Consider the following 20,456-nt stretch of genomic DNA (forward strand, 5'->3'; position numbering starts at 1 on the left):
ATGGAAAAATTACTGCAATAGTCTTGGCTAGAAATAGTGAGGGACTGAACTACAACAGTGAGAGACCCTGCTTTTTCTCCTGACATTGGGCCTTTGCACATGCTTTTATCTCCATAGTAAGTGCTTTACACATGTCATCTCACTTAATGCTTGCAAAAACCTGAGAAGAACGATTATTATATCCAGCTGACCTATGAGGAAACTGATGCTCAGAGAGGTTAAATAATTGCCCAGATTCACGTCGATCAAAAAATAGTGGAGCCAGGAATCAAACTCAGCCTATGCACTTAACCACTATTCTCCCTAATCCTGACTCCAGAGAATCACTGTGAGTCACTGACCAGTTGGAAGTGCCTAAAAGGCAGGGAAGAGTCTAGAATGGTGCTGTCCAATGAAAATAGAATGCAAGCCCCAAATGTGAGTCACATGTGTTACTTTAAATATTCTGGTAGCACATTGAAAAAGTAAAGGAAAATTATTTCTAGTAATTTATTTTATTTAACCGAATATACCCAAAATATTATTATTTCAACATGAAATGTTGAAGTATACATTTCAACATGAAATGTATAAGTATTATCAAGATATTATTATTGACATATTTTGCTTTCTTTTTTCTGAACTAAGTCTTTGAAATCTGGTGTGTATTTTATACTTACAGCATGTCTTAGTTTGGACTAGCCACGTTTGAAGTATTTGGGACGAGAGTCTAGAAAGACTCAGATTTCTGCTGTGTGCATTATGGTAGATGGCAGTGGCATTTTCTGAGATAATGGAGTAGAGGAAGAGAAAATAATTTGGGAGGAGTTTCAAATGCTTGTGAAACATCTAGGTAAGACTCCCGGTTAGGGGCCGGCCCGGTGGCGCACTGCTACAGTGCGCGGCTTGGGAGTGCGGTGGCGCTCCCGCCGAGGCTTCGGATCCCACATACAGACCGGTTCCCGCTCATTGGCTGAGCGAGGTGCGGGCGCAACACCGAGGGTTGCGATCCCGTTGCCAGTCCGGTCCGGTACGGGCGTGACACTCAGGGTTGCGATCCGTTGCCGGACATGAAAAAAGACAAAAAGGAAAAAAAAAAAAGACTCCCGGTTAGGGGCCGGCCCGGTGGCGCACTGCTACAGTGCGCGGCTTGGGAGTGCGGTGGCGCTCCCGCCGAGGCTTCGGATCCCACATACAGACCGGTTCCCGCTCATTGGCTGAGCGAGGTGCGGGCGCAACACCGAGGGTTGCGATCCCGTTGCCAGTCCGGTCCGGTACGGGCGTGACACTCAGGGTTGCGATCCGTTGCCGGACATGAAAAAAGACAAAAAGGAAAAAAAAAAAAAAAAGACTCCCGGTTAGGGGTCAGATATGTAGGTGTGGATCCCAGCAAAAAATGTCTGGGCAGAGATATAAATTTGGGAGCTATTCCAATCGTAGATGGTTTGTTAAAACCCTGAGTAAGAAGGAACTCACCCAGAGAGATCATGTAGAAGGAATGAGCCTTTGGAAACAATAGGAAGGGACAGGATGCCTTGCTTAGGTGGAAGAGTTCACTTGTAGCAGCAGGAGAGGAGGACAAGGTAAGTGTGGGTGTGGAAGGTAAGTCTGTAGATAAAGCGGGTGGAGAGAGGCAGGAGATAGGTGATTTGGCAGGGATTTTCTCAGCTCATTCTATTTTCTTTCTTTTCTTCCACAGAACAGGGAGCCCTGGCTTTTATCCCTGACTGCTCACAAAAACCTATGTGCAAGAAGGGGAGGAAGAAGCAAACAACACGTAAATATTTGTCCAGCCAGGGCCTAAAACCAGGATGAGCACTCATTTCTCCTAACTGCCACTCCTTTTATTCTCTCTCTCTCATTAAACTTTTTATTTTGAAGTAATTACAGATCCACAGAAAGTTGCAAAATAGTAGACAGAGGTCCCCTGTACTCTTCACCCCACTTCCTCCAATGGTGACATCTTACATCACCATCGTACATTATCAAAGTCAGGAAACTGACGTTGGTTCAATAACATTAACTGGACTTCCATCTTTTCTCAGGGAAGTATCCTGAGTAAAAAGAGTCAAAATGACGTAAGATGTAATGTTCAACCAGGTCAAGAGCTTTGTGTGTGTTCAGGAGGTTTCATCCCTAGAACTAAATGACATGCATCAAATACAACACTAAACGCCACTTAAACAGGTCAAAAATACCTTCTTACAATCATGTGTAATTTGCACCAACATTATGCGGTAAGACCAGGCTCTTCACTGTCTGCTTGGTTTTATCTCAATATGGAGAACAGCAAAGATGAACAGCCTGTTCTGTTGTTCCCATCAGCATCTATAAGGAGGAAAGTGTGGCTCAAAAGAGAAAAGCAATGTGCCCAAGACTGCACAGCTGTACAGCCTGGGTCTTGCTTGTCATAACCTCGGGTTATGACATCGCACTGTCTCTTGGTGGATGGCTAATTCATGCCCCATCTACACAGCAGAAAACCAATGGATTAGAAGGGAGTTAGCATTCAGATGGGTGACTCCATACAACTTTCAAGTGGGAAGAATTCCAGAGGAACCCATAACACTCAACATAGTAGACTCCTCAATAAATGCTAGAAGTTTAATCACCCCACTTACTAAACACACAAACCCAGAGGAGCCAGGCACATTTCTCAAAATCAGAATCAAACAAAAAAAGAACCAAGAAACCTCCTTGCCTCAGGGAAACAAAAGTCAACAAGAGAAAATTAAGCCAACTTGAAGGGAACGGTGGCTGTCCTTCCACCAAGGTTCAGCCAAGTGATGAATAACCCATTTATTAACAGTGAGTGAGAGAGTCCTCTGTATTTTCACTTTAAGTGGTAATTTGTTAATGGACAAATATGGAATGAATTTCTTTCTCCCTTGGAGATAAATGAGCTCTGGTTCTCAAAAATCAATATGTCTGGCAAGAGGTAGAAGAAAGAAAAAAGAGGTGTTTTGTCTCATCCATTAAGATTTGAAAAGCAAAGGAAATATGTATTTCTGGTACCTGGGTGAAAAGAGATTGGCCTCAACAATTTTTGGGCAGCCAAAGGAGGAAAAATTTAGCAGAAATAGGCAGGTACATGGGGGATTGGATGACTTTAGACAGAGTGATTTCTATACATGACATTTCTCCTACCTGGGCTTCTTATTTATTTTGTGTACCTGTGCCTTTCTATTTACATCTTCACGTATCATGTCTGTGCTACCAGTAATAAAATAGTTTTTGTCAAATTCAGGAAGACTTACCTGAGAGCAATTCGCAATTGTGAACACAGAGTATAAGCTGAAGGGGACACAGGACACAGGAAAGGGGTCTCCTTACCCTGTTGTAGCCATGGCGAAGAGCCCCCAGTCCTCCAGTGGCAAGACAGAGAATCACACACATCATGGTGCTTGAGGAAGATACTACCTGAAATCAACTTAGCTCTATAAATGGCTGTTATTGAATAGTCAAGGGTGAGAAAAAAAAAAAAAAGTCATGCCTTTGAGTGGCCCTGCATCGGCCAGGGTTGAACTTCAGCCATGAAATCAGTTTGTCATTGACCTCCCCTATAACAATGTGATTCAGCCATTCATATCTGACCCCCACCATCTGTTTAGGGATGAATAAGCGCAGCCTGCATCTTGAAATCTGTGCAAATGCTTAAACAAACCCTGCTCTCAGACAACAGAAACACCCACCACCAGATGTGACTTAAATGTTCCTCCTTTTTCGGCCACTTAAATGTGAGAAATTCCTCTCATATCTAGTCCACTGCAGGGGACTATTTTTATCAGGGTCTTTCAACCCCAGCTCTGAGACACATCACAGCCATTTCCACAGAAGTTCCACAAGTTGACAATGAAATAAACCCAATGCCAGACGGACGTGCACACGCAGGCTGGTAGACAGGGTGTTGGGTCCTGTCACAGCAATGATCCCTGCCATCACTTTGAACTGCAGAGAAGCTAAGTGGGGTCGGCATGGCTGACAGGACAGAGTTAAAATGTGATCAATGCAGCATCTGGTTTCTCTTCTCTTTTCAGCTTTCACAGAAGTGAACATGGAGAGAAGGGAAGAAGCAAGGAGGGAAGCTAAGGAGAGACAGGGCCCCTTCTGGGAAAAACAATTCTACTGTACATTCATTCCTCAGAAAGCCAGTGACCGCCTTTGCTGAGTGCTGGGTGACACGTTGGACTGGGTTCTGGCAACGGTGACAGCTTCCGCCTCAATCTTTCTGCCGTCTCCCTTCCCCATTCCAATCATGATAAATATATTTATACTCACCTGATTATATCAGCCAGACAATGCTCCCCTAATTGGCAGTGATCAGGGTTCCAGAATTGCCTGGGCGAACCTGCTGTCTCCCTATCAGGCAAAGCTGTAAGGGGCCGCTAATACAGTCCCCATTAACAATTTCCAGTGGAATAAAAAACAATCCCCCGACTCATGCATGGCAGTGAATTTTCCAAACAGCTCCTAAGAGCCAGCCCTGAGGAACTCAGACTTACATGAACCTGCCCAGCCCAGAATGCTTTTATAAATCTCCCCCACCCCCAGCTCAGGCTCATAGAAAAAAAACATAGCCACTTCCTTCTGTTTGAGGTTCTTTTGTTCTTTTACATTTTTTCTTTTATTGGGCTTATGGAGCTAACTGTCATTTTTGGTTCCTGGTTCTCTGTAAATTTCAGGGACATCTGGCACACAGTTTACTGCATTTGCTTGCTCTGGTATTTGTAGATATGGATGCGCTCTCTGCTGTGTGTGCCCGTTAAAACTCCACATGCATAATTTATGCATGCATAATTTGCAGCTTGAGTACATAGGTTCATTTTGACATTTAAGTGTAACTACATAGTGCCTATTATAAGTAATTCCTCAATAAATATTCATTAAATGAATGAATGCATCGAGAAGACCAATACGCAACCATTACCCATTCATTTATTCATTAGTCATTTGAATGCCTCGTCTATCCCACGCAGTGTGCTAGATACTGGGGATTCCATGATGCATACCCACAGTCCCTGCCCTCAGGGAGCTCACAGTTGAAGGACGGAGGCAGACATATCAACAGGCAATTATAAGAAATTGTAGAGACACGGTAATAGAGCTCCACGCTGGGCGGCATGGGTCTCCAAGGAGGGAGACCTGAGTCCGCCTAATAGGGGTGCTGAGGCCATGGAGGCTCTCCTGAAGGCAATGAAGCCTAAGCTGGGGATGTAAGGGGTTCTAGACAAAGTGGACAGCATGATCCATGGCAGCAAGCAAAAAATAACAGGGCGTTGCAGGAAAGCAGCGAGGCAGGGGGTTGGCAGAGATGAGATGGGGGACTCAGGCAGGGATTGGATCTGGGGTGCTCAGGGTGGAGTGAAGGAGAGGAGCTCCAACAGGCTGAGTGAGGGCAAGGAGACACAAGCAACTCCTTCACTGGTCCAGAATGCATCTGGATTCCACCAGCATTTGAACACACACCTCAAAGCAGAATTTGGACTGGCCCTGGAAGCGCTGCTGGAGTGCCATAGGGAGATCTGAGGCCACACCCTGAATCTGTCCTTAATGAGCTGTGTGAACCTGAGCAAGGGCTGATTCTTTATTGGTAAGTTGAGGAGGTAGACTTTGAGGGCTCTAAGATTCCTCCTGCTTTTATTTTTTTTAAATTTAATTTTATTTTTTTTCCTTTTTGTCTTTTTTACTGACCGGTAACGGGATCGCAACCCTCGGTGTTGCGCCCGCACCGCGCTCAGCCAGTGAGCGGAACCGGTCTCCACATGGGATCCGAACCCTCAGCAGGAGCGCCGCCGCGCTCCCAAGTGGCGCACTCTCCAGTGCGCCACCGGGCCGGCCCCCTCCTGCTTTTACAATCTATGTTGTCAAGGTTCTCTGAAGTTTGTGTACAGCCCACACCTGGGCCTATTCCATGTGCGAACTGTGGGGCTTTAAAGAAATGACTACATTAGTTCCAAGCAGCACAGAGTATCACAATCAATATCCCCGTCTTACAGTGCAGATACAGCTAGGCACGTTGAGACATAATTGTATAAGAATCCCTAAGAAGTATTCACAGGAATGTACCATATGATGAAGACATCCCATTGTCCCCAGCCTGGGACAGGGCCTCATTATCTCAAGTCTGAAAAAACCCCAATTAATTCAAAGCATCAATCCTGATAGATTTAGTGTCTCTAAAGCATTGCTCAACTCACAGCCTTTCTGCTCAAAAACTCTCAATAATTCCACTTATGGAACCAAATCCAAAGTCCTTAGCGTGGCATTCAAGGTCATCCCCAATCTATTCCCAACCCTGCCTGCCATACTCCACCATGGCCAGGTGGGAGCCTAGCAGCTATGTCCACAAAAGTTCCCACTGCTCTGCCTTTTCTCACTGCAGCCCTCCACTAAAGGTCCAACTCAAGTTCAAGTCCATCTCCTTGGGATTGCTGTCGGGTTACCCCCATCCTCTTCTGAACCTTGTGTACACTTACTGACTGTGTTGTTCATTAGTGACTGTCAATTTTACCTTGTCGTGGTTTGTGTTTTACTTCTCCAGCTAACTCGTAAGCCCAAGAGGATAGGAACAAGGCCTCACTCCTCTTTGTCGCTTATGGACCTAGAAGAGTGTCTCACTCATGATAAAATAAAGATTTGCCTGGACAAATTGGTTTTCTACATTGTCAGCTCTGTGAGACTACTGAGTAAAATCAATGGAAAATATAATTGTTATTGATATTATTATTGCCATCATAATGCCATGGCCTAGAGGTTGTTTTTTTTTTCCCTCTTCTTTGTAAAAAAGGTACCTTGGAGAGAGTGGTTTGGTGCAACCATCCTGGAGTAATGAGAATGTGAAACACGTCTCCCCCAATTCACAAGTGGTATTTTACACACGTTCCTGGGAAGCTTAAAGATCATCCAGGAATGAGCTATTTCACAGATCAAAAGGAATGTGTGTGCAATCCACCAGGAGGAATAATCGCTCTGCTAAATTTAAAGAAAGAATGATGGAATTCTCTAACCGGAAAGTAGGAATGGTTTAACATCACATGGCTGGAGAGGAACATGAGTGATTTACTTATTTCTGGCGCCCAACGTTCAGTTGCCAGTGAGCAGCACACGGGATTTTTCACAAAAGAGGAACTGGCATTAAACCAATAAGGAAAATCACCATTTCCTTACTGATCCAATGGCATTTAAGGATGCTGAGCTCTGCCAATATGTACAACGGTGCGGAGTTTGTAACTGGACAGTTAAAACCACCATTTAAGCTGGCAGCTGTGATTTTCCCAGAAGTAGAGCTTCAGGGAGAAAAATAGCTTTTAAACTTCAGTTCCATTTTGGCAAATTGGATCTTTTTGTGGAAAACTGTTTTAAGTCCCGGTTTGTTTGTTGTTATTTTTTTCCTTTTCTTTCCTCATTAGTAAAAGAACTGACTGTTTCTTTTTACCCACATGGAAATTCATTTACTTACTCCACAGTATTTATTGAGCACTTATCAGGAGTCAAACATGGTTTTAGGTGCTGGGGATGCAGATGAGAGCAAGGCAGACAAAGGCCCTGACCTCGTCAGGATAAGCTCTTCCAGTGGGAGAGGAGAAGACAGATAATAAGTAGGTAGATATATACTGTGCCAGGCACAGATAACTGAAATAATGCTAACATCTTATTGTATTTGAAAACTTAAATTGCCAGAAAATAAAAAATTAAGTCTCCTACATGAATATTAGCTTGACTCATATATGTCACATATATTAAGGGGTATTTAAAAAGGAACGGCTAGTAAGAAATACATCTACTATTCTTTGCACACTGAGCTGACCTTCCCTATTGACCTTCAGCAGGACATGTGTCTTTCAGGTACATTTCTGGAAGATGGATTTGTGCGATCTTGTATTCGCTCCATTATGGCACAATATGGCACCATCGCCCTCACGGTTGTCCACCCAGAAATCTGGAATTACTCTGGACTCCTCCCTGTCTCCTCCTCCTCTTTCCCAAATCTGGCACCCTCCTCTAAGGGGTCTCTAAACATTATCTTTTAAATACACCTTCCTTCGATTCCCGTCTTTCCATCATCCCCACCTTTGTGCAGGCTTTGCGATCTCTCCATGACCCCAGCAGCCTGTTTCTCCCTGACTCTAGACTCAAACACCTCCCGTCTCCTCTCTTCATTGCTTGCAGACTGATTTGTGTGAAACATGCATCAGATTGTACTGTACTTCATCAGATTGTATTGTACTGTACTCATACACCCTTCCCTGGCTCCACACGCCTGCAGGATGAACCTCAGGCTTCTTAGCCCGGCCCTGCTGACCTTGGCTGCTTTACGTCACTGATCCCTTCCTGGACCCTGGACCCTGGACCCCAGTCATACCAGTCCCACCTAAGGTTACCTGGCAATACAACGTACAAATTGTCTCTGGGTGTTTTTTCTTCCTTGAATACTCTCATTCTCTTTCTCCTCAATTCTTGCCAACCTTTAATAAGGCTCAAATGTCACCTTCTTTGGAAAGCCCTCCCTGAGCTTAATCCTCCCACCCTTCTGTCCCCAGCCTGACCTTCTCACTTTAAGGATAGCACCTAATGGAAAGGAATTTGTAATGATTTGTTCACTTCTGCATCTTCTCTCCCAAGCTGTACGCTCCTTCAAGTAGGGTATCTTACTTGCAACTATCTTAGAGCATAGCACAGTGTCTGGCACACAGTAGGCACTCAATAAATGTTTAATGAATGAATGGCTTCCACTCTCTTCTGGTTTGGCTTGTGCTGAACTATGCTTTTGAGAATAGGTGGCTTAGGCAATATGACAGAGTGAAATCAACTGACCCATATGGTAAAGAACTTGACTTTGCTCTTAAGAACAATGGATTTTAAACATTTGAGCTAATGAGCTGAAGATGATGAGGAATTTAAATGCCAAATTTTCCTAGACAATATTTCCATGTGTACTACATCTAGGCATGGTTGAGAAGTTCAAATAAATGATTCAAGCATGTAAAACAGAACCATTAAGTAATCTAGATCATTTACTGCAGCAGAGAAACTTGCAGAGACTTAATAATGGTTTTTAATGAAAGGAAAGATTGAACTCCAAGGATAGCTAAACATTCTACTTATATCCATGAAAATAAGAGAAGAAATGAGATTAAAGGGCTTCAAAGAGTAAAGATAAAAATTAAAAAGAACTCGTTGGTTTCCTACTGGGATACACGAACCCATTTCAAGTTACTCTTATGAGTCACTCACATATGTTGAGGGCTTACTTGGAATCAGACATGTTCTAAACACTTTACTATGTATTATCTCATCCCATCTTCACAATAAACCCATATGAATTAGTTTTAATTTTCTTATTCCAATTTTACGGGTGAGGATAAGGAAGCATAGTGTGGTTAAGTAACTTACCCACATCACGTAGTAAGTAGCTGGTAAATGGCAGAACTGAAATTCTAACCCAGGCTGGCTGGCTGGTTCCAGAGCTCTTTCTTGCTCTTACCTACTCTGCAAACTGCCTTGTCAGAGGCTGAAATAGGTATCAGACCTGCATCCTCACATGGAGGCTTAAAACTGAGCACAAGGAAACTCAATAAGTGCATGTGGCTAGTTTAAATCTAAACAAGAAAATCCTTAAGTAACCTAAGTGTCCCTCGTTGCCAGGGCAGCTAGCTCTCTTGTGGTCTTCATTACACCAACGCGTGTGTGTGTAGAAAAGTCAGAGCACCTATTTTTCTATTCTTTATTCTGGTGAGTTGGCCTACCACATCTTGTCTTTATAATGAGACAGTGAGTTGTTTTGTTTTTGGCTGTCGGGGCATGCACAGTTTCAGCATCTACATGTGTGCATGTATTTATAAGATCTGACACAAATCGAGTCATATTTAGATATTATGATTTTACCTCTAGAGTAATGGAACTTTCTCTGGGGGCTGAAGAGCCAGCATCTTCTTCTGCATTATTTTTTTCTTGGGCGACCTTGTTTAGCTGCCTTGGAGGCATTTGCAGTGAGGTCATAGTCAGCACAGAACAGGGGCAGCTTGCCTTGCAACTCAGATGCGACTCAAATGCCCATGCAAAGGAAAGTCAACCCTCATCTGATCTGCAGAGGAGAGAGAGATCAAGCGCTGAGCTGCACACGGGCTGCAGGAGGACTGGAGGTGGGCTCAGTAGAACCAGGGCAGCCCAGCAGGAGCCCTGCAAGAAGGGTGTGAATGAGTCACTGGACTTTTTAGGTTGATTGAGATGACTTCTGTAGATTTTCTTCGAATTTTTGATGTGTTATCAGTGATCACACATTGGGCATAACGGGAAGATGAGTGAACATTTATTCTCGATAGTGCCTGGCCTCTGGTAGGGGTGAGATAAGATTTGGGGTAAGATGTGACTCTGCAAGAATACACTGGCAGTGCATGTGTACCAGTACATGCTAGGGGCATGGTGGCAGATGTGCCCTTTTGGGAAAAAACACAGCATGACAGGCACAAGTGTTCTGACATTATGTAGAAGTCAGCCTGGGTTGATATTCACCATCATAGGGTATTAGAAGGCAGTACTGATTTGTTACTTTGAGTTCATGGTCTGTGCAAAGTGCCCACTTTTTAACATTGGGTCCTCCAGGATAAATAGATACATTATTGACACCTTGGTTAAGGGTTGTGTTCTAGGAGCTCACTTAACATCTCTGGCCTCGATTTCCTCACCTTTAAAATGGGTATGATAATGGTACTTATCCCCTTGGGTAAGATTAAATAAATTAATATATGTCAAGGGCTTGGAACATTACCTTCTGTGCAGCCAGCATTAAACTTATAGTACTGAATACGTTTTTATTTATACAACTTCACATTTGTCAGAGGACCTACTCCAATGCTTGTGCAAAATAGGTGCTTGGTAAATATTTGATAAATGTTGAAGGAACTGGAAGAATGTATGGCCACCTGTTCTGACTGCTCAGTAACCTGTAATTCAGGGACAAACTGGCAAAACTGGATGTTGGATATAATCTCTATAGAGCAATATGACTCCTTTAAAAAAGGAGTGTTCTGCCATCGAACATCTCTGCAGAATAGATGGAAATGGAGATGATGGTTTTGCATGAAGATTACAAAGGAAACGACATGAATAATTTAGTTGGGGAATGTCACACATGAAGGACAGGTAGAAGGATCGAAGACTCTAAATAGAACCAAGAGAAGCGTCTAACATAATAAACTTTAAAACTACAAAATATATGTTATTTGTGAGTCTACAAAAATAAATATAAAAAATGGGAGTCAAATCTCTGACCTATATTTACCTTCTACTGGTTGTTCTAATTACAGTTTCAACTTGAAAGGAACCATTTAATTTAAAAAATAGAATGAAAATAAAAAGTATAATGTTTTAGGAGCTGATACAGTAGGATGAGAATACCTTAACATTAGGTCAAATCATAAGAAATTGCCACCTTTTGGGTTAAAAAATAGCCAGACATTGGCAATTTTTTTATTTATTTTTATTTTTAAAAATTTTTTTTCCTTTTTGTCTTTTTTTGTGTCCGGCAATGGATCGCAACCCTCAGTGTAGTGCCCATACTGGACCGGGACCGGCAACGGGATCGCAACCCTCGGTGTTGCGCCCGCACCTCGCTCAGCCAGTGAGCGGGAACCGGTCTGTATGTGGGATCCGAACCCTCGGCAGGAGCGCCACCGCGCTCCCAAGCAGCGCACTGTAGCAGTGCGCCACCGGGCCGGCCCGGCAATTTTATATAGTTCTATTTAACATATTTAAGCTAATTGACACTAAATCGAACACTTATATTACTTTGCCTTTCATTGCCTCTTAACTATGACCATAAAACTAAATTGGCCAATTTTATTTTTCATAGCTTCCTTCGTCTCTCAGAGTTTGTACACAGTAGAAACTAAATAAATGTTTTGTTAATTGAGTGGCGTTTTCTGTTGTCTTCTCTGAAATATTAGGTCTAAATTTTGCTACACTGTATAATGCTTAGACTGCCCCTGAAATATAATTACCAAAATGTTAGCTTCATTTCAGTTTTTATGATTTAGAGAAATCCTTTCTGTTACCTGTTTGTGCAGCACCAGGAAGCTAATTAATACATTAATATATATATTGTAGAGGCAAACAAGACTCTACTTGCTTGCACAGCCAAGACAAGCATAAATTCAGGTCAGAAATATTGTTGCGATGAAGGGGAAATGTTATTATAATAACGAGAAATTATTGTTTATATGATATAACTCTGCGCATTTAAGTCACGTTATAGACTTACAAACGAGGTGCATGGCAGAGTCAGGCAAGCTCTTTCCTGGTGGCTCCAATCATTTAGAGCCCAACTGGGGTATCAAAAGTGCCATCCAATGAACTAGAAATGATAATGTTTTGGGATCCCAGGAATGAAGAACTTCATCATTATTCACATAAGATTTCTAACAGTTGGGACCGGTCCCAAACTTAGGAACAAGCACAAAAATGATTGAGCAGGAAGTATGAAATGGTTTTCAGTTCAGAACATAAAAATCTGCTTCTACGGTGGAAGAGATGGGGAGGGTTCAAGGCGGAGCGTGAATAACCCATGAGTCACAGCACCTTTCTGGGCCTCAGTTTTCCCATATTTATTAACTACCTCCTAGAGAATATTCATTCTCTATAACATCTGTTGTTTAGGGCTAATGCCTAAAAATGCTATGCATTTCTCGAGGTGAGAAAAAGCTAAAGCCATGAAATGTATTATTTTGGTTTTGTTTGACCTGGAGTTGTGACAGCAGCCACGTTGCAAAAGCGGAGTTCTGAGAAAACGGAGTTACTTTCATTTCTCAATCAGAAGAACCACAATCCCCTCTACGTTTGGATCCTTATACAATTTAAATATGTGGGCAAGAGAAGGCCCATGAAATCACCAGTTTTAACTTTTCCCCCAATGCCTTGGATTTTTCTTAGAGATTTTTTGAGCATAAAACATGTGCAATTCTGCTCAATTTTGCTGTTTAATGAGATCCCAGCCCCAGGTGATGGGCTTCTACGATAATGTCTCAATGCTAATTACATTTAAGAATGATTAGGGCAAGAATAGTTCCAAACATTCTTGAGGTAATAACTAGTCACATGTCCAGAAGGTCAACAGTTCAATCAAAGAGAGAAAAAAAATTAGCTTATAAGAGTTCAAGTGATTTTGTACAAAAGCTCTCATTTAAATATACAAATATACTTAAAATACTGATAAAGCTAGATAATTCTATTTCCCTTTTTAACTCACTGAAACCTGATTTCAGGGTGCGGCATCTGAGAACAGAAGCATCTGGTAGGTGAAGGGGAGAAGGCATGTTGTTAGGAAATTGGCTGGAGTTTTAAGTTAGGGGTCTGTGCCAGGACTGCCTCTTGCCGAGTTGTAGAGAGGGGGCCTTGGGCTGCTGAAGAAAGAGCAGAGGCGATGCTAGAGAGCCTGGCACAGGGCGAGGGCTCTGGGCCAATCCTCTACTACAGTAGCATCACAGCTTTAATCCATGATAACAACAAATCCCTCCAATAATTGTGGATCAAATAACTATCAACAGAATTACAATCTGCTCTCATCGATGCAGTTTCCATAACAGTGTCTAATCTTTTCCCCAACTTCCCGTTTTTTTATGTCTTCTCATGAATGCCAAAGAGAAGCAATTTGAAACTATATCCGTTGCTTGCTGTTTTAAAATGACTGAAGTTATTTTTGTTTAGAAGTGTATTGTATTTTAAAAACATTTATTGAGCACCTATTATGTACTTGACAATAGTTTATGTGGCTGTTTTAAAGATCATTCCTTAAAAAGAACACATGAGCTGGCTGGTTAGCTCAGTTGGTTAGAGTGTGGTGCTGTAACACCAGAGTCAAGGGTTCGGATCCCCATACCAGCCAGCCATGAAAAATAAAAATCTGTCAAAAAACCAAAACAATCGTTTCTGCTCTGTCAAAGGTAAAGTATTAAAATAATAAGATGGCTCAAAGATTTTTTTTTTTAATGTGCTAAAAGGTAGTACTTATCCTCCGAGAGGCCCACACTCTTCACAAGGAATTCCTTTTTTTTTTTTTTTTGTCTTTTTCGTGACCGGTAAGGGGATCACAACCCTTGGTGTGGTGTCGCCCGCACCGCGCTCAGCCAGTGAGTGCACCGGCCATTCCTATATAGGATCCAAACCCGCGGCTCCCAGTGCCGCACTCTCCCGAGTGCGCCACTGGGCTGGCCCAGGAATTCCTTTTGATATGGGTGCAACGCCCCCTGGCATTGTGTGAAACACAAGCAAAGAACTCACAATTTCACGGGTGATCATATTCAGTAGGTAAAATACATGTAAGCTGGGAAGCAAAGAATGACCTTTATAATTCACATTCTATGCTAAAAATCAAGTTACAATGAAACTTATTCAGCTCACTAACGTTTAAATAGGATGGGGTCTTTTATATTCATTTTAAAATATAAAACATTCCAAATGTACAGAGAATAATAACAAACCCATCACTCCTAGAGTTTTTAAGAGTCTATTTAATATATCTTGCTCCGTTTCAGAGGGGTCCTACAGTTGCTCAGGTAAGGACTTTTCCAAGTCTGAGACAAACCTCCGGGAACTAAGTTTTTGTAGGACGTTTTCGGTCAGTGCAATTCTCTTTTCAATCCTCTGGCTGCTCTGATATGAGTTGTTACTTCCATTCATGCTGGTGCAGGAACCGCTGTGGGGGAGGGCTTGTGGCAGATGCCAGGACCACCTCTGCCCTCAGCAGGCCACAGTAGATGCAGGGAGACCAGCACCCACATAAGTGATTCTTTTTTTTTTTTCTTTTTTCCTTTTTGTCTTTTTTACTGACCAGTAACGGGATCGCAACCCTCGGGGTCGCGCCGTACCGGGGACCAGCAACGGGATTGCAACCCTCGGTGTCGCGCCCGCACCACGCTCAGCCAGTGAGCGGGAACCGGTCTCCACCTGGGATCTGAACCCTCGGTGGGAGCGCCGCCATGCTCCCAAGCGGCGCACTCTCCAGTGCGCCACCGGGCCGGCCCCACATAAGTGATTCTAACAAGGCTGACACGAGTGCTAGGGAGGAACCGATTAATTTTGTCTGGAGAAGAGCTGGGAACAGAGGGTGGGTTTGGGGCTAGTCCTTGAAGGGTGGCTAGGATTTTGGACGGTGGTGTCATGAGGGGTGGGGGGGCTCAAGCAAGAGTGAAGGCCATTGTTCCAGAAGGGTGAGCAGACACCGTCCTTGCAACAGTGTATATGTTCTCAACCAATGGGCATGCTTTGGCTGTAAAAAATGTTGAGAGGCCTCTAGCTTGCTGATGGGTGGGCCAATGTCCCAAATTCTCTAATTTTCTTTTCTAGCTATGCTACCGAGCCTTACTGAAGTTTTATATATCATCCAGCTGTTTTTTAAACCCTAAAAGTCATATAATACAGTAATAATTTACTTTTGGAGAACATGCTACAGTTTACAAACTGCTTTTTCATACACATAGCAGCCCTGTGACACCACAGGCTTATCTCCACAAGCTCTTTCCTTTGAGAGTAACTACTAGTTATAGAAATTTTAAAAATTTCTATAGACATAGAAATCAGAAAAATTTCCACTAGCAGCCTTATTGCGTGAGAAGCAGAAGCCGGGATAACGTCAGCAATTCCGGAGAAATGAAACACAGGGCCCCAGTGTGGACAGAGATGGGGAGTCCCGGGAAGATGACGAGATTGTGGCTTTGGACATGGAGAGTGGCGTAGAAGAAAGAGACGGGTGTGCAGAGCAGGTGGAAGGCGTGGCAGGGTGGGGGGTGGAGGCCTGTGGGGACCGTGGTGGTCCTCAGTACGGTGCTGGCAGGTAGCGAGGGCTGAGCCAGTGCCTGCTCAACCACAGAAGGGCTTGGGTGCATATCTTGAGCAGAACCCATTGAAGTGCAACTCAAAAATATAAAATCGTAGGTTTCAGAACATGGGTGTAGAATAAAATGAATATTTTTTATAACACTGGGGAGCAAAGACTGGTTCATGGTGTAGGAAGGGAGGAACGCCCATCTCCTTTGGTGTCTGCATTCTCTTTCAGTCCTCAGCCTCCCATTTATTGCAACTTTAATAAACTGTTTTTCAAAGCACCTGCTAAAGTGGTGCACTTTTGCGACTACTTTATAGAAGCAAAAACGACCAGGACACCACTATCACTGCAATCTATTTGTAATAAATCTTACTCATGTTAGATGCATCAACATATCCATTTAGCCTACTGCAAATAGTTTTACTTTTCTTCTTAGAGGCATGAAGTGAAATGAAATCAGTCCACTTGCAGAAGAGCGAGTGGACTCAGTTGAAGAAGTCCCTGTCTGCAGAAAAGAACTTTGTTTTGAAGCTCATTTGAAACAAAATCCACAGGACAGTACTGTATAATGCCTTCTCTGGAACTGAACAGATGCATTTATCCCAGTTTTATTTAAGCTAAATTCACTTCAGAGCTATTTTATATATTTACTCTATTGTCCTCAGTTAAGGCTCACAGTGAAAGCATTTGCAAGACAACAAAATCTTTTGGTGAAATTTAGCCTAAGGACTATTGGTCCGATTGGACTTATAAACTCAGCAAAGATGAACAACTTCTTGGAGAGAGGAGAGACTAATAAACATCAACAAAACTGTGTATATTCTTTTATGTTCTTCCTTTGCTTTCCACATTCAAAAAGGTAGTCGGCACACAGAATACATTTAATAAATACATTTTGCTGGTAACTGTCACAAGCAGGCAAGGCTTGGAGCAGGTCCAGAAGATAGCAAAGGAATTAAAAGGTTGGAGAAAGAATCTTAGTGCGATTTCCTCAAAGAATTGAGATTCTTTAGGTTAGAGAGAGGAAGGCTAAGTGTGGCAGCTGTGGAGGGTGTTCTGTGTTATTTACCGTAACTAAATGTTAGAAAGCACATGTGTGCAGTGAGGGACGAAAGTCAACTTACATTCCAGTCAGGGGGTTAGGAACGGGGAAGAAATTCTGACTTAGGTGAATTATATATAAGGCATCGACAGATCCTTAAGAAATCTTTCTCTGGAAATTATAAAATTGAAGACTAGATCATCTTTATGAAATAATCTAGGTGCTCTGAAGTACAGAAATGACCCAGACGACCTCTCAAGTTTTATTCCATTTCTTATCCCATGATTTTTCAGTGGCTAGTGTCAGGACCTGCCTTGATTCTTGGCTACCGTTCTCCAGAGCTGGAAGCACTTGCCCCTTCTTGTAAGTCGACCATGCCGTAGACTTAGCACTGATCCTTTTCTTGGTTGGGTGGGATGTAAGGAGCTCACTCTTGCTGAACACTCGGCTGACTCTGCATCAGGTCACTCCCGGCTGCTGGCCTGGCTCTGAGGCGTCCCAGTGCTAGCAAGCGAGATCCTGCTTTGCTCCCAAGTCCACATCTTACTAGATTTACCCAAAATTTGTCTTTGTACTCCTATGTTAATACTCAAAATCCTTCTTGTTTTCCAGGTCTAATGTTTTTGAGATCATTCCTAGTATCCTCTCTAGGACTAAAGCCTTCTCTCTCTCTCTCTCTCTCTCTCTCTCTCTCTCTCTAGCCCACACCTCCCCTTAGCCCTCCTCTAGCTTGTACCTGGTATCTAGTCCCTGAACCCTAGCCCTGTTACCAAGTGCTGACTGCCTTTGTGCTCAGAGCACTGGTTATTATCTGTCCTAGACGTCTCCCCTGGCCTGAGGCTGAATTCATTCACTCAGGCCACCACCAGTCTGATTGCTCTTTGCCTGGCCATATCATGACATGCCACATGACTCCACTTTCCTAAGGCGTTCTACTATTTATGGTCGCACATCTGAGTCTTTCTCCATAAACCACATACCTCTACAACAGAATATTTCAATCTCATCAACGTTGACATTTCGGGCCAGTTGAGTCTTTGCTGTGGAGGCCTTCCTGTGCATTGTAGCATCCCTAGCAGCACCACTGGCCTCTACCCACCAGTAGCACTCCCCACCCCACCCCCCACCAAGGTGTGACAACCAAAATGTCTCCAGCATTGCCAAATGTCCCTGGTGGAGGTGGGGTGGGGTAGTAGAGAGAACAACTGCTCTACAAGAACCCAGAAAGGCAAGAGCACTTTAAAGCGGCTTATATATACTTTGAGAAATAGCTGGAAGTATACAGAACATTTAAATCTGGTAAAATTTTAACTAACAGCTCTAAACTCTTAATAAACACCAAATGGAATTTTCTAAGTTTTGTATTACAACACAAGGTAGATGATGGGTAAAATAGGGTGAAATCCCTTCACCATAGATCAGGTCTTCTCAGATTTTATTGTGCATAAGAATCACCAGGAGAATCTTTTTAAGTTTCAGATTCTGATTCAGTAGGTTTGAGCCAGGGTTTGAAACCCTTGTTTCTAACAGGCTCCCAGGTGGTGCGGATGCTGCTGGTTCTGGGATCGCACTCACTACACCAAGCAGCCAGGCCCTACATCAAAATCATGGCTAAGAGGTGGAGGAGGGGCCATTGGAATCTGAATAATTACAAGGTTACAAGAACAACATTAACATTTGCATTAGAATGGCAGACTAGAAAAATATGCATGTTCCCTGCACCTTTCAATAATGAACAAAACTGCTCACAGGGATGTTTTGAAAAATGACATTTCCATTAGCTTGAAATCATAAATATTATACAAGCTACCTGTGAGTTCTCTGTTTTCGGCAGGGATAAAACCTACAAACTGCTAAGATAGTTTGGAAAGACTTTTAGAGGTTTCCAAAAGTCTGACAGAAACCTAAACTTCAAGACCTTTGTAGTCCTCGCGCTACTAACGGAAGAAGGTTGAGGAGGGCTGTGGGGGAGGGGAAGGGGAGAAGACAGTCACTTCATTTTTTAAAATTTACTTAATTTTCTTTCTGTAGTGTATTTTAGGTATTTTATTGCTTAAAGATATTGAAGTTACTTTACTTTCCATATCATTCCAGCACCAACCCCATTTCCTTATTAATCTGACTAAGAAAAGATTAAGAATGGGAGACTCTCCAGGAACTTCACAAACTCATATCAGACAATTAAAGTATGTGGGTTTTATGCATTTGGCTCTGGTTATTATAAGACCAATCCTAATTCACATGCGTGCAATTCAAGAGTCACTTTAAATGGGTCTTGCAATAAAACAGTCAGATCTTATGGCATTTACTCAAATTACAAGTAATTTTGAGCAAAAATTATACTGACATCACATGATGTTACTACAACCAAAAATCAGATAACCCAGTTATATCTTTAAAACGGTTGCAAAAATGAATGCCATTAGCTGTAATGTGTAGTGATAAGAGCAATCAAATCTGAAAGCTGCCGAGAGCCTGAAATAAACTTTTTTCTTGGTGTAATACTGCCTCTGAGTAAAATTTACTCAGGGTTCTGCAGACATCTAACTCATTGTTGCATAGACTTGGGAGGGAAATGGCCGTTCACATTTGCTTCTGTTTTACAGTTAGGAAGATTGAGGCCCACTGGTTTGTGTAAAGATGTGGGTTTGCAGACGATTTACGGGTAAGAAGGAGAGAGTAAGGTTCTGACCCTTTTGAGGCCAGGGGTCCAGAATAAGATTAGCTATACCACTACACCAGCACATAAAGTACCCACCTGCTGGGAGGCAGAGCTAATGCACTAGCTCTGAAATATTTTGACAGGTTGTTGTCAATATGATCAAGTGTAATAGAGATAAATGTCGCTACATTTAACCTGTGTGCCTAGGGATTTCTTTTCTTTTTTTTTTAATCAACAGTCTAAGTACAGAATAAGAAAGATCTGGCTTAATAGTAGCATATGGGAACTCATGGGTTTCAGTTGACCACAATTTCAATATGAGTCATCAGTGTGACATGAATGCCAAAAAGGCTTATGCAATAGTGGGCCATATTAATAGAAGTATATGGCACAGATCAAGGGAGGCAACTACCCTGTGGCATTCTGTATCATCAGACCCACTCCTGGAGAGCTCTGTTCCATTCCGGGCACCAAAATTTAGGAGTGGCCTTAAACCGGAGTCCATCCAGAGGTGAGCACTTAACATGATGGCAGCAAGCAAAACCACATCGTAGGAGGAGTGCTTAAAAGAACCAAGGATACTCATGCAGGAAAAAGACTTTGAGAAACATGATTGGAAGTGGAGGAAGAGCAGGCTATCTGGGAAAAGATCTTGAGGTAGGTTCCAGTGGCAGAAATTTAATTTCTGGATTTCCCGAGGAAAAAAATTCATGAGGGCCTTCTCACCCTTCTTCTTTGCAAAATAAATGGATCTTCAGTGAAGAAGACCCTGTTACTCCTATGATTTCCTTGAAGTGCAAAAATTTGTGGATGCATCTATGCCTCCTTGCCAAGGCATCTCCCTCTGCCTACAGGTGTGCCTCCTCCAAGAAGCCCTCCCTGGGCCGGCCCGGTGGCGCACTGGATAGTGCGCCGCTTGGGAAGCGCGGCGGCGCCCCCGCCCGGGGGGTCGGGTC

At 42.9% G+C, this 20,456-nt stretch overlaps 1 protein-coding gene across 3 annotated transcripts in view; it reads right to left on the reverse strand.

Moving 5' to 3' along the window:
• GRAP2 (GRB2-related adaptor protein 2) overlaps positions 1-20,456 on the reverse strand; it is a 64,375-nt gene that overhangs the window by 34,495 nt on the left and 9,424 nt on the right. For 2 of the 3 annotated variants that reach the window (XM_008574181.1, XM_008574180.1), the window contains exon 1: positions 4,258-4,503. The exons of the other annotated variant lie outside the window; for it this stretch is intronic. The gene's annotated coding sequence lies outside the window, so the exon portion shown is untranslated. Of the gene's footprint in view, positions 1-4,257; positions 4,504-20,456 lie in introns of those variants that run through there. 3 annotated transcript variants of the gene reach the window in all.

The sequence above is a fragment of the Galeopterus variegatus genome, unplaced genomic scaffold (assembly GCF_000696425.1).
Source record: "Galeopterus variegatus unplaced genomic scaffold, G_variegatus-3.0.2 Scaffold1010, whole genome shotgun sequence".
Classification (NCBI taxonomy): domain Eukaryota; kingdom Metazoa; phylum Chordata; class Mammalia; order Dermoptera; family Cynocephalidae; genus Galeopterus; species Galeopterus variegatus.